Genomic DNA, 13,047 nt, shown 5'->3' on the forward strand with positions numbered 1-13,047 from the left:
GTCCAGGTCCAGCGCCACGTCCAAATTCTCCACAGTCTTGTTGTCAGCGCTGGACATAATAGTGTCTCTTGTATCCAAATGGTTAAATTCTAAGTCTAACACCCAGTATGCAGCAGGAGAACAGCAGAGGAATTTTATGATTAAATTTCCATTTGGGAAAGGAGAGAATGAGACATTGGTCACCAGTCTCTAGCAGATTTTATAACCCACTGAACAAATTAATTCCACCTGTGCAGTGCGTGAGCACTTTGGTCAGCCACTGGCTCTCCTGCGTCTGCCCTTGGCAAGGATGGCTCTTATCTGTTATCTTCCAGAACCATGGCTAAGAGCAGGGCTCCTCCTGCTCTACAGCCCACTTCCTGTTCTGGCTTCAGGGATCTTGGGATTGCCTTAGGGTTTGAGCAGTCATCAACTGATTCTTAACAAGTCTCGGGTTTCATCCTTGGGTAGTATCCAATCCCTGAACTCTGTGGATTAGTCTTCAAAACTCAAGAATCTGTTGAGTCAAAGTCTTTGAATGTCAAACCAGGCCTGGGTCCTTCTGGCTTCTAGCAAATGAGCCATCCTCCATGTCCTAATTTTATGGCCTCTATCTTGGTCTCTGATAGTTGCCTAAGGTGGTGGAACCACTGACAGCTTACTCCTTGCTCCTGAGGTGGATCCCAGTATATCCCAATGAAAGTAACTGGCCTTTTGCTCAGACTAGAGAACATACAGAATATCTTTGTAGGGACAGTGGAGAACTGGGCTTCTGCTAAAATTATTTCCCGATATGGTTCTTACCTTCTGATCCTACTCTACCTAACGTTAGCGTAACATGGAGAATTCGAGTTTTCCAATCCACAAGGCTCCACATTATTTGATTCTCAACCATCTTGGTTGCAGGTCATACGGGGAAAAAGTCTGTATTAACAAAGCTACATTTTGTTCCCTCTGCTTCCAGTCCGTTTCAGCTTCATGTCTTTTCCTGAGGATCCTACTGAAGGCTGTAAGAAATGGCCAGCACAATCCCACATTCTAATTTTTTCTCTGAATCCTGTAATGGTACAGCCACTGCACATTTTAGGGTTAGTCACATCTAATACTTTTAGTATCGATTCCTATATCACTTAAGAATAATTGTATTGCCAGTAATAGAAAATCTGACAACACTAGCTTAAGCAAAATAGAGAATCTCTTTGCTAGTGTAAATTAAAAGTCCAAAAATAGGGCTAGCCTCAGGTATAGATGGATTCAACCAACATCAGTAGCTGGTTTTTCTCCACCCCCAAGTCCCCTCTTTGTTGTTCTCAGTTTCAGACCCCATGTGGTCAAAAGTTGAGTGTGGCCTTTTCCTATATCTCCCATATTTAACCCCGGACTCATCCTGTGGGAGGAACCTTCACCTCTGGCTACAAGTTCCCTTGGTTCTGATGAAGTCACAGACCATCACCAAAAACATCTTTGGGACCAAATGAATGCAAGGCCCTGCTCTTGTGTCTGGAGTGGGAGTGAATGCCTCTGGACCCACACGGTCTAAGAGTGAGGGAGAGATTCTCCAAACAAAAACGGAAGGTCATCATTGTAAGTGGGGTAAATGGATGCTGAGCTGCCAACATAAAGAAATATATTCCAAAATTTCCCCCAAGTAAGATTATTCTAATTTATATTAACAGGGCATAGAATAGTACAAAACTTGTTTTTAATTCCTGTCTTTGAGGTTACTTTTAAATGATCAACCTTCTATGTAAGTGCACTGATAATTTTATGGGGAAGAGGGAAATTCCTTTGTTTCTTTTAAATCACGTAATTCCCCTATTTTAATATTTGAAAGTAGAATTCTTCTTACAATAAACGCATACATTTAATCTGGCATTGTTTGTCATCCCCCCCTGAAAAGCTCTAAGGGAGGCATTCTGCAAATGAAGGTGTTAGAATTGAGGGTATACAATATTCTAAAACATCTTTCCACTACTAGGGCAAATACCACACTACAATAGGTAGTCATGGAAACACAACTTGAAAAACCGCAATTATAAAAAACAAAACAAAAAGCCCTGCTCATGTTTTATACATGTCGCTGCTGCCCTGATTCAGTCTCTGTTGATTTGGGGTCACCACAGGAGGGTCATGGGCTGTGATTGATTCTTTACTGCTTTGCAAGACTGATGTTTCCAAGACCCAAGGCTGTTTTATAATCTTCCGTTTGCTCTTGTGTTGTTGTTTTTTATTTCTGTGGATTAATATGGAGGATTCTTTGCCTGATTGGTTCGAGAGCCTATTGGTTATTGTTTTAGTCCATCATTAAGCTAAGGCTGATCTATGCGTTGAGTGGGGATGTGCACAATTAAATTCTCGTCGGAGTCCAGAATTGTGGTTGTCTTTATTTGCCTCGAGCTCTCAATCCACTTCTCTTTGGCCTTTGGTTATTATAACAGTCCCACCAGCAATCAATACAGATATTGCTCTCGGCGTCTCTCCTCCACATCACAGCCCTCTCCCTACCCCCTTCTCCTGCCTCTTTTTACCTCTTCCTTCTGCCTCTTCTTATGCTTATAGAAAAGAATTAAGTGAAAGCCTCCTTCTGAACTTAAAGTGAGGCCTAAGGCAGTAATGGCACTGGGAGCATGGAGCGGGAGGCCAGGCTCCCGGCCCAGCTCCGCTGCTGCCTGCAGTGTGACGTGGCGGGGCACTGTGTCTCTCTGGGCCCCCATTTCCTCATCTTTAAGTGACCTCTGTAGTCTGGGTCAGCCTTAAAATTCCCTGTGTTAAGAAGTTGACGCTGACCTGGGAACACCTCATCACGGGGGAAGGGCAGAAAGCACTTTCATGTCCCGCGCCTGTGTGTCCGTCGCCCTTTGCAGAGCATGACCTCCCAGGCCCCTGGGGCCGGTGGTGTGGTGGGAACCCCCCCTGCTCCCCACATCATCCTGCCCTCACCTCCATCTTTTCCTGACTTATTTCCTTTATTTTTTATTGTGCCCCCCCCCCCGTTTTTTTCTGATTGGATTATTTGTTTTCAACTTTCGTAACCCATTTTTCTCTGCCACTGCTCAATGACATAAGCCACCTGCACTGCCTAAGGCTGCCAAGCCCCCCGTGGGCCGGAGGGCTGACCTGCTGACCCCTGGCGTCCTCCTCCTGGAAAAGTTCCCATTAATCTAAGCCTTCTCAAGAAGGTTCAAGTCTAGCTTTGGCATTCCTTACTCACGGTGCCAGAGGGAACAGTCTTAAGCTCTCAAGGGAATGTTATGTTTTGGTAGAATTTTTAGGAGTTATTGATTTTTTTTTTTTTTTAATTCAACAAACAATATTAATTGAGCACCTACCAGGTATCAGACTGGTCTAGATGCTGAGGCGATAGCAGGAAAGAAGGTCCCTGCTCTCATGGAGCTTGAATTCCAGTGGGGGGAGAGAGACGTACAAGTAAATAATTAAATAAACTTTAAAATGTCAAGTGATGACATGTACTGTGCATGAAAGAAAACGGGAGCAGAGATGGTCAGAATAAGGGCATTTTTGCTGAGGGCTGAAGAATGACAAGGAACCAGGTGATGAGTGTACCTGGTGAGAGGGCTTAAAAGTGTGAGGCCCCCCAGATGCAAATGAGCTTGTATCTTGGGGTCTCTGAGGAACAGAAAAGGGTAGAAGATAAATTAGCAAGAGGGAGGTTACTTAGGAGGAGGTCAAAGGACTAGGGAGGGGCCAGATATGGTGGGTCTTTGTGAATCTAGGTGGAGAGTTTGGATGTTTTAAGTGAAATGAGAAGCCACTGGAGGTTTTTAAGCAGAGGAGGAACATATCAGATTTAGGTCCTGTGGGGCATGGCAGCCACCTCATAAATGTGTCCAACATTATTGTATTTACAAGTTTTCATTGAAGATGAAATAGACCCAAACTCTAGACAACTACTCCCTTGCATGCCTCAGAGGCCCCAGTCTTCTCAGTGACATACTCCCTTCCAATTGAGCTGTCCCTGCTGGATAGGAATAGCCATGAACAACTGTATGCACACTGTGTGTGTGTGTGTGTGTGTGTGTGTGTGTGTGTGTGTGTGTGTGTTTGGGGTGCTCACTTAAAAATAATTCTGAAAACACATAGAGAAATCATCATATTGCCCATGTTCCCTTTTTAGACCCAACTATAGTTAGACTTCCCCATAGATTCACTGAGGCATTTACTTGGTAGCTCATCAGGTTTTCTGTTTTCCTGAGGTTAGTAGAGGGGGAAAGAGATGATAGCTGCAGGCTTCCACCTCTGTCCAGCCCCACGCCTGCATGTGTTATTCATACATTGAGTTTCCCTTGAACTCCAGACCCTATGTTAGGCAGGGGGATGCAGTCCTGCCTTGAAGAGGCTCCAGGCAAAGTAGAGGACCCTCAGTCCCTAATCCTTCAATGCTCTATGTCCAGGAATTCTGCCACACCTGGCATCATGATAACTCTGCTCGTGCAGCTAGACTCACATCTCAAGGAATTTAGAGTTTGAAAGAACCTTAGACATCAACTATCCCAATATTCCTCAGTAGGAGCACTTTCGGTATTTTGAGTGAGACTGTCCTAAGCATTATAGGGCACTTTTGCATTCCTGGCTCTGCCCAGGAATCCTACAGGCCCCTCCCCACACCATTCCAACCCACTCCCCCCTCCCCCCAACTAAAAATGCCTCCACACATTTCCAACAGCCTCCTGAATTGACAACCATTGGTCTACCCAGTCCTATCATTTTACAGGTAAGGGAATATTAGGCAACTTGTCTTTTCATGCCATTTTCCTCAGAGCCCAGCAAAATCAAGACGCAAAGTTTAATTTTAGAGCAAAGTTAGTTACTGAAATATGCCTCTTGTTTTTCATTCTTTCAACTGATAGTGTTTTACAGACTTACATGGTATGTGACTTTCGGATGGATCTAGAAAAAATTTTTTTGAGCGTTTTCAGATTATTTAAACATACTCGAGGCTTTGATATAATATTTTGTATCTATATTCCACTGCCCATCCACCTCTTAGAGCCCTTTAATGAGAAACTGACTTTCCTTCTATGTTCATTATCTCTGTGCTTTTGTCCAGCATCTCCTGAGAGGGCTATTGTTACCCTATTAAATATGAAGGACAGAAACAAAACATTCTGGCATAGAAAGCTCTGGATCTCCATGTGACCTGAGATGTGTATCATTTATCCCGACTTGGATAAATCACCAGAGTCACATTTCAAACCTCGTTCGCTTTCAGGCACCTGACCAGCTCTCCTCACCTGCATCTGTGACTTTCGTCCTATACACTTGAACGCTCTGGGGATGAGGAAGAATCATCTGTCCTCGTTATTAGTGTATTTGAGAGCTTTTAATTCTTGAGTGACTCTTTTCCTTAATACTAAGTGGCATAGTTCATATCGAGAGTGATACTCTCAAGTGGAATTTTCCTGAAGGACTCCCTGGTTCCGTGAACAATTATCTTTGTGGAGGGATCTAGAATAAAGTTGGGCTGTTGACCGGATGGAGGTTCTCACCTCCTCCTGTCGCTCTGCCAAACAGGTATGTTACAACTTGTGGGAAGAAGAAACATTTCTTTTTTTTTTTTTAGTTTAGTTTGGGTGTTTTTTTGTGTGTGTGTTTTTTTTGTTTTTTTTTTGCTTGCTTCTTAAGTAAAACCAATCTAGTTTCTTTTTCTGCAGCAAAGGAGGAAGGAACAAACGAGAAATTAATCACACAGGAAGTGAATAACCGCAGAGGAACGCCTGCCTCTGACTCAGTCTGTCACATTGACCCGGGGGCCAGAGCGTGTCCAAAATGGCTGTCCCAAATCCACCCCACACTTGCGTTAGAAGATGATGCCTTTCTCGGGGACAGTTTTCTCTCTGGGCTCATGCTTCGCTTGCTCTGTGTCTGCCTGTGTCCCTGGTCATGCCTTCCTACAGTATCCATTGACGGTAAGAAAAATTACATCTAAACTAAATGTATTTCCTTTATCAGCTAGCGGGAAGAACCAAATGGCTTTTAGTGGGCTGCAGCACGTCGAGATAAAGTGTAATTTTTCAGTAGAGGGCCATGTGGCCTATTGCTGTTGCACAGAGGCCGTTTCACCACAGTGGTGATTGCAGGTGATTCATAAGCTGTGTTCGGAGCCAGGATGTAAGCAAGGTTATCAGGAGGACTTGTCCTAACCACCGGACAGTTTGGGTCCACAGGACTTTCCCCCGCTCGAAATGGGGCTTATGTCAGTGGGGAAGCGCCACCTTTCCGTTACGGTGCCGTCGTCCACACGGTTGCCTTTGAATCTTCTGTTCGTCCACGCACTTGGTCAGGAACAGCAGATGCTTTTAAGGTAAAGGGAGTCAATGGAAGCTTCGAAGGAAAGCACCAGGGACCTAACCTGCCGCCATTCTGTTGCTACAGACATGTTAGTAGGTTCAAATCCTAAACTAAACCATTTCTAAGCAGCCTCTTAAGAAGACAGTTTCTCTTTACAGCCATTCTGTTCAACATCCTAACAGTGCAATGCACAACCACTATTTCTAGTCAAATTCTGTAGCATTCGTTAGCACTATTTACATTGAATACGATTAACATTTTGGCATAAAATACTGTAGTTTTAAAATTTCAAGCCATGTGCACAGAGACCTACAGAGCAAGATTAAGGAAATTATTTTTGTATCAAAAAAGTTTTTTTTTCTCTGGGGCATATATGAAAAAGCAACTGGACATTTATATTGCTCCCCGCCCCCTCATGAAAAAATATAAAATAAAGCTTTAAAACATTAAGAGGGCACATGCCAGTTTAGTCAATAAGTACATGTTCTTTTAAATAATTCAGGGGCATACAGCAGGAAATGGAGAAGTGGTAAAGTGACGAAAAAGCCAAGAAAAATAGAACAGCTGGATAGAGAGAAAGAGAAGACAATGAGAAGCCTGGGAAAGGTTTTAAAGTTAATTCTTGTGGAAAATACCCTTACTATTCACTTGGATTGTGGGTCTTACATATTATATGTTAACTTCATAAAGTTATGTTGCTTCTGAACTGGAACATCATCTTGTTAAAACTCTTCCTTTCATAGTCTAAAGAGGTTTAAATGATTTACTTAAAATCACTGTCAGGTTTTCTGATGCTCTTTGAAAAGTTCACTCATGGGTCAATTGTTCACAGCTCTTCAATTACTCTAATATCTAAGCTTTTTAAGGATTACACATATTGTGAATAAATTGCAATGCTTAGAGAAATCCCCATGCTGAATATCATCCCTGGGACCCAGCAGCAATTTCACCCTGATCACTGATGATATCAATGCTAGATCTGGCCTATAGGAAGGAGGTTCCCCAACCTATGCTAAAGTGTAAGAGGAAATGTACTAGCTAATTCCTGGGCCTTTTAAGTTTGATGCCCTTTTGAAGGCTTGCTTAACATTTCATGAACACGTCATTTACTTTGGAAGTTTCTGGCTGCTTACAGTTTGACTCATTTTTGTTTTACCAAATTTTCATACATTTACTTGTTGGAAAGAGCATTTGCCCTCCCTGTCATAAATACCTCTGTCTGTATTTTGCAACCCTCACTTCTGAAAATTAAAACTGAAAAAAATACTAGAATAAGGAATGCCCTAATTAATATGCTTTTTCGAGAAATTTAAAGTGCACTTTATATACCCCTCCCTTCACCATTCACTTGTCATGCAGAGGTCTACAGGGGTGTGGACATGTGGAGTAAGAGTTCAATCAGCTTGTGTTTGCTTTCTCATTGTAAAATAGGGAGGAAGACAGTAACATTTATTGAGCCCTTACTATGTGTTAGGCTCTTTACTTTCGCTTATTATTATTTTTTTAATGGCTAAAGTTATTAAGCACTTGCCTTATTTAATAACCCTATTTAATAGGCACCACTTTCCCCATTTTATTGGGGGAACTGGACTTAGAGAGTCTAAGTAATTGCCCAAGGCCACCTAACAACTAAGTGTGGAGGTCTTGCTCTGTAATTTCAAGAGATTTTTTCCTAAATGCAGTTTAGAGACAATGAGATGACCTTTTCCAGTCCTGGGAGTCTGGGATTATACAAATGCTTTGTTTTAAATGTCACAGCAACAGTAAATAGCTTTAAAGCAAGTAAGACATTTCCCTTTCTAAGTCTTTTGACCTTTGCAGAAGTAAGTTTGGTAACACTTCTAACTTATACAAGAAGGCTCCACTTTTTTAAAAAAAAACACAAAACTCTTTGAAAAAGAAACATCCTCAGGAAAAAAAAAGGCTCCACTTTCAACAATAAAATGAATAAAACACATCAAGTATGTTGACATATATGCACTGTGTGTGTTAGTGTGTGTGCATGCATGTGTGTGCATGTGTGTGTGAATGCATGCATGTATGTGGATGTGGATGTGTGTGTAAGTGCATGCATGTGTGTGTGAATGTATGCATGTGTGTGCATGTGTGCATGAGTGAGTGTGTAAGTGCATGCATGTGTGTGCATGAGTGAGTGTGTAAGTGCATGCATGTGTGTGCATGAGTGAGTGTGTAAGTGCATGCATGTGTGAATGTGTGCATGAGTGTTTGTAAGAGTGTGTAAGTGCATGCATGTGTGTGAATGTGTACGTGAGTGTGTGCATGTGTGTAAGTGCATGCATGTGTGTAAATGTGTGCGCGTGTGTGTGTGTATTGGGGAGTAGGGGTAGGTCTTAATTCTGTGATAAAACTAAATGTGGTGCTGAGGATTTAGGAAAACTAGCTTTGAGATTTGAGGCCCTTAAAGAGAATGCTTGGCAGAGATGGGATGTAGTGGGGGGAAATCTATACTTTTTAGTTATGGATAAAGTAGAAAAGGGTTTCCCTTCTCTTTCTCACAGTTAAACAACAAGAAGTAGGTGGGTCATTCAACTTCATTTTCTCACTTTTGAAAAGGTTTGGTGTCTGTGTATTTGCATTAGTTTTTAAATTAAACATATGACAGAAGATTAAAACAATAATTTTACTTCATAGCAGCCTTTATTTCCCTAGCAGTTACTCTTACAGTAAAATTGAGTTGGTGTTGGTCATACTAATTGTAATGACATTGTAGATGTTTCAAAATGTCTTCTCTGAAAAATGCCTTTCCCACCTCCCCAAATTAATCACCTCTTTATCTAAATGAGTTCTAAAAGAAGTATTTCTAAAATAGCCAAGGACCCTCTAAGTAGAGCTGAGAAGCAAACCCTTACTACTGGGAAGACAGCCTGTCAGCAGAATTAACTAAGCTGTCATCTTCAATCCTGCTCAGCTGAGAAAGGGGCAAGTACATTTGGAGAAACGAGCTCCGTGTACAGAGCCTGTGTCCCCTGTCCAGCCCAGGCTGAGAGTAACAGTGACCGCTAACTAGTGGAGGCTGGCTGTCTGCTCGCAAAGGAGCCCTGCTGCCCGTCTCTACCCGCTGCTTCCTCTCGGCCCGCGCCTTTTCTCTTCCCTCTCGAGTTGATTGCCTCATTGCCTGCAGCCCTCTGAGCTGGGCCCCAGAAGAGGAACAGTAACAATAATAGAAACAAATTTTGTGCAAAGATGTTAAATTTTCTAACATGGCCAAAGGACATGCTGGGCTGGCGGGGGTGAGGGTTGGGGCCCAAAGAGGTTGCTGGTATCATAAAATAGAAACTACAGGCAACTGCAGCTGTGAAAAGATTGTGCTAAAGAAACAGGATGGCTGTGGTTTGCTGTGAGCATCAATTTTCCTGTTGAGCATTTTTACAGGAAGTTGACGAACAAAGCCAACTTCATCTTAATTTGTACTAATGGTTTTCAGATCTTAAACACATCCCACTAAGTTTGCATCGTGGAGGGAATAGAATCAAGAATAATTGAGTAGGAATCCCAAAACTACGGGCTTTTTACATTTTAGCAGCAATTTGAGTTGGCTAAATGACTTTACTTTTCCAGTGTACCTTGGAGTGGATTCATTGCCTTTATAATGAATGCCTCTGGAATCTTTTTTTATGGTTGTGATAAGTTAATATAAATTTAAGAACCTTCTCTTATTAAAACACTATTGAGTTATATGTATTATAAATTTCCTTCTGTTAGTTATTATTGGTCAAACAACTGTGTATGTGTGTGTCTGTCTGCGTATTTATAAGCTAGAAGGATATACATCAAAATGTTAACAAGAATTATCTGGGCATTATTAACCCCAAACCTTTTCACCTAAAATTTAATTATCAAATGCTTCCTTCAGTGGTTAAATACCACTGTTGTGTTTTATTTTCATCTTTGTGTATTTTTGTGTTGTCTATTGTTTTCTAAATGAATAAATGCTACTTTTGGAAGCAAAAATATCTCAAGAAAAATTCAAACTGAAGAAGCCAAGAGCACATGAGAAATACATACATAAAAATGGTTTAAGAATATTATAGCCTGACCGGCATGGCTCAGCGATTGAGCATCGACCTAGGATCCAGGAGACAGCGGTTCGATTCCCGCTCAGGGCACAGGCCCGGGTTCCGGGCTCGATCCCCAGTAGGGGGTGTGCAGGAAGCAGCTGACCAATGACTCATCATCCATGTTTCTCTCTCCCTCTCTCTTCTCTTGGACATCAATAGAAACATTATTTTTTTTAAAGATAACATTATATATAAAGTAAAATATAAATGAATGGAAATACAAATAAGGTACAGAATAAAAAGTAATGAGGGCAAGAGAGCATTTGGACCATTGAATCTCTCCAGTTGTATTATGTCTATTGTAGCTACCCTCCCCCCACACACACACACACAGAGCGAATAAAATACTCCTCAACTGAGTCAACCTTTTTGGGAAGAAATGTTTAATTTTCTTCCATTTGTAGGATAGTATTTAATGGTGACTCTTGGCAAGATTTATATAGCAAAATACTTTATATTTTTGAATAGTCCAAAATGTTGATAAAACATAACTGGATAAGCCTGCTTCTTATTGTCTAATAGAACTCAGCTGATTCAGCAACACCCCACCCCCACCCCCTCCACACACACACACACACACACACACACACACACACACACACACTCAAGATTAGAGGCAGCCTTCTGAGGATCATCAGATGTTTTCATTAGACAGTATGGGAAATCTCTCCCCTCTTCATGTCATTCTGTAGCATGGGCCTCACACTGCATGATCTAGAATAAATTTAAAGTTGGCTCTGAGAAACTAAGAAACAGTTTATTTAAATAACTAGGTAATTCTCTTGATCTTAAGATGGTGGATCATTTTACACTTAGAAATAATTCTGCTTTCTTAGATGAGCACATTGAAGAAGAAACCATAAGTTTCCTGGACTGAACTGTGGGCTGTGCTTGAGCCTCTAGTTGGCCATGTCTTGGGGAGAATATATCTGTTATAGGGTGAGGAGTCTTTCTCACAAGTGTTCCTCATAACCAATGTTACATATTTAGGAATTGGCTCTGGGCCACAAGATGCCCTGGTTGTTCTAGGGCCAATGTATGATGCTGTCTAGTGTGAGTATTAATCCATGATGTTGACCTAATGGCATTATAGTGAAACAAACAAAGCCAACCATTTCTTTCACAGAACTAGGCAATTCCATGACTTCTAAATATTGATGCATGTTGTGTGTACATGTGCATGCATGTGTGCAGGCAACAAAGAAGAAGCAACTAATGAATTTTTAAGTCATTTATGTAAAATATTCTGCTCTGTTCTCTCAACCCATAGAACCAATCTTTTTATAATAGGTTTATTGGTAGATCCCTCCCCTCACCTCGTTTTTCACCTAAAATTTCATGATTTTTTAATGATGTATTCAATTATTAAATAAAACTTTTGCAATCACTCACATACCCTAGAGCTCTGGATGATTTTTTTTTTTAATATATCTTTATTGATTTCAGAGAGAGGAAGTGAGAGGGAGGGAGAGAGATAGAAACATCAATGATGAGAGAGTCATTGATCTGCTGCAGCCCGCAACCCGGGTATATGCCCTGACCGGGAATCGAACCCCGATCCCCTGGATCCTAGGTCGATGCTCAACCGCTGAGCCACGCCCAGCTGGGCAGGATGATTTTTTTATATATCTTTAATGTATGACAATTCAGAGATTGAGGTAAGAAATCAATGGATGGATATTTTATTAAAAAGTCATTATTTTATAAATTATTATTTCCAAAATGGATATATTGGAAATATTCCAAAATATTGTTAAAACTGTGCTTATTAGTTTGCTAGGGCTGCCGTAACAAAACCTCAGATTGGGTAGCTCATACAACAGAATTTTATTATCTCACAGTTCCGGAGGCTAGAAGTCCAAGATAAGGTGTCAGCAGGTTTGGTTTTTCCCAAGACTCTCTTTGCCACCTTCTCCCTGCGTCCTCACATGGCCTTTTCTTTATGCTCAAGCATCCCTGGTATCTCTTCCTCTTCTCATAAGGACCACAATCATATTGGATTAGGGCCTGCCCTAATGGTCTTATCTTAATCTAATCACCTCCCCAGAGATCTTATCTCCAAAAAGAATCACATTCTGAAGTACTAGGGATTGAGGCTTCAACATAAGAATTTGGGAGGGACACGATTCGACCTGTAACACTGTACATGAAAACAAAAGAGCTTTTTCCATCCCTGTGGTTTTCTTTGTGCACATAAAATTCAACACACAAGGCTTTAGAAAAATCTGGCTTTCCCCCCTGTGATCAGTTATTTAAACAGTGAAATGATTCTTTAAACTAAATTCTCAAAAGTGTATGTTCTTAAAAATTTAATGCCTGGGGTGGGGGTAGGGTGGCGGGCAAGGATCAGCCAATGGGTAGGTCAGTGATCCTCCAACTTTAGGGAGCCTCACTGCGGTGGAAGGCAGGACACAGTGACCTCAAAGAGCACATGGCTGATTCTGATGCCAGAGAGAGCCCCCACTGCAGGAACCCTGCCCTGGTCCTTTCCCTTGTTTGAGGGCCCCTCCTAGCCCCAGGACAAGGCTGCCTTTCCTGCTCTGTTTCCATCTCCCAAGGGAGGAACCACATGTAACAAGGTCAAGTCTTCAGGCTGCCTCATTCCCACCCCATGCAGCTCTTCCCACCCCATGCAGCTCTTCCCACACAGGATTCTGGGCAAAGCAAGGCCTCAGCCAAG

The 13,047-nt window shown here is 41.8% G+C and overlaps 1 protein-coding gene across 4 annotated transcripts in view; it reads left to right on the forward strand.

Annotated features, from left to right (window-relative positions):
• The window catches only part of WIPF1 (WAS/WASL interacting protein family member 1), a 108,361-nt gene that overhangs the window by 69,380 nt on the left and 25,934 nt on the right, over nt 1–13,047 (forward strand). Inside the window, exons 2-3 of one of the 4 annotated variants that reach the window (XM_087819760.1) lie at nt 5,210–5,511; nt 5,652–5,906. The exons of 2 other annotated variants lie outside the window; for them this stretch is intronic. The gene's annotated coding sequence lies outside the window, so the exon portion shown is untranslated. The remainder of the gene's footprint in view (nt 1–5,209; nt 5,512–5,651; nt 5,907–13,047) is intronic. One more of the 4 variants, XM_087819761.1, reaches the window with a different exon arrangement.

The sequence above is a fragment of the Miniopterus natalensis genome, chromosome 8 (assembly GCF_054644295.1).
Source record: "Miniopterus natalensis isolate mMinNat1 chromosome 8, mMinNat1.hap1, whole genome shotgun sequence".
Classification (NCBI taxonomy): domain Eukaryota; kingdom Metazoa; phylum Chordata; class Mammalia; order Chiroptera; family Miniopteridae; genus Miniopterus; species Miniopterus natalensis.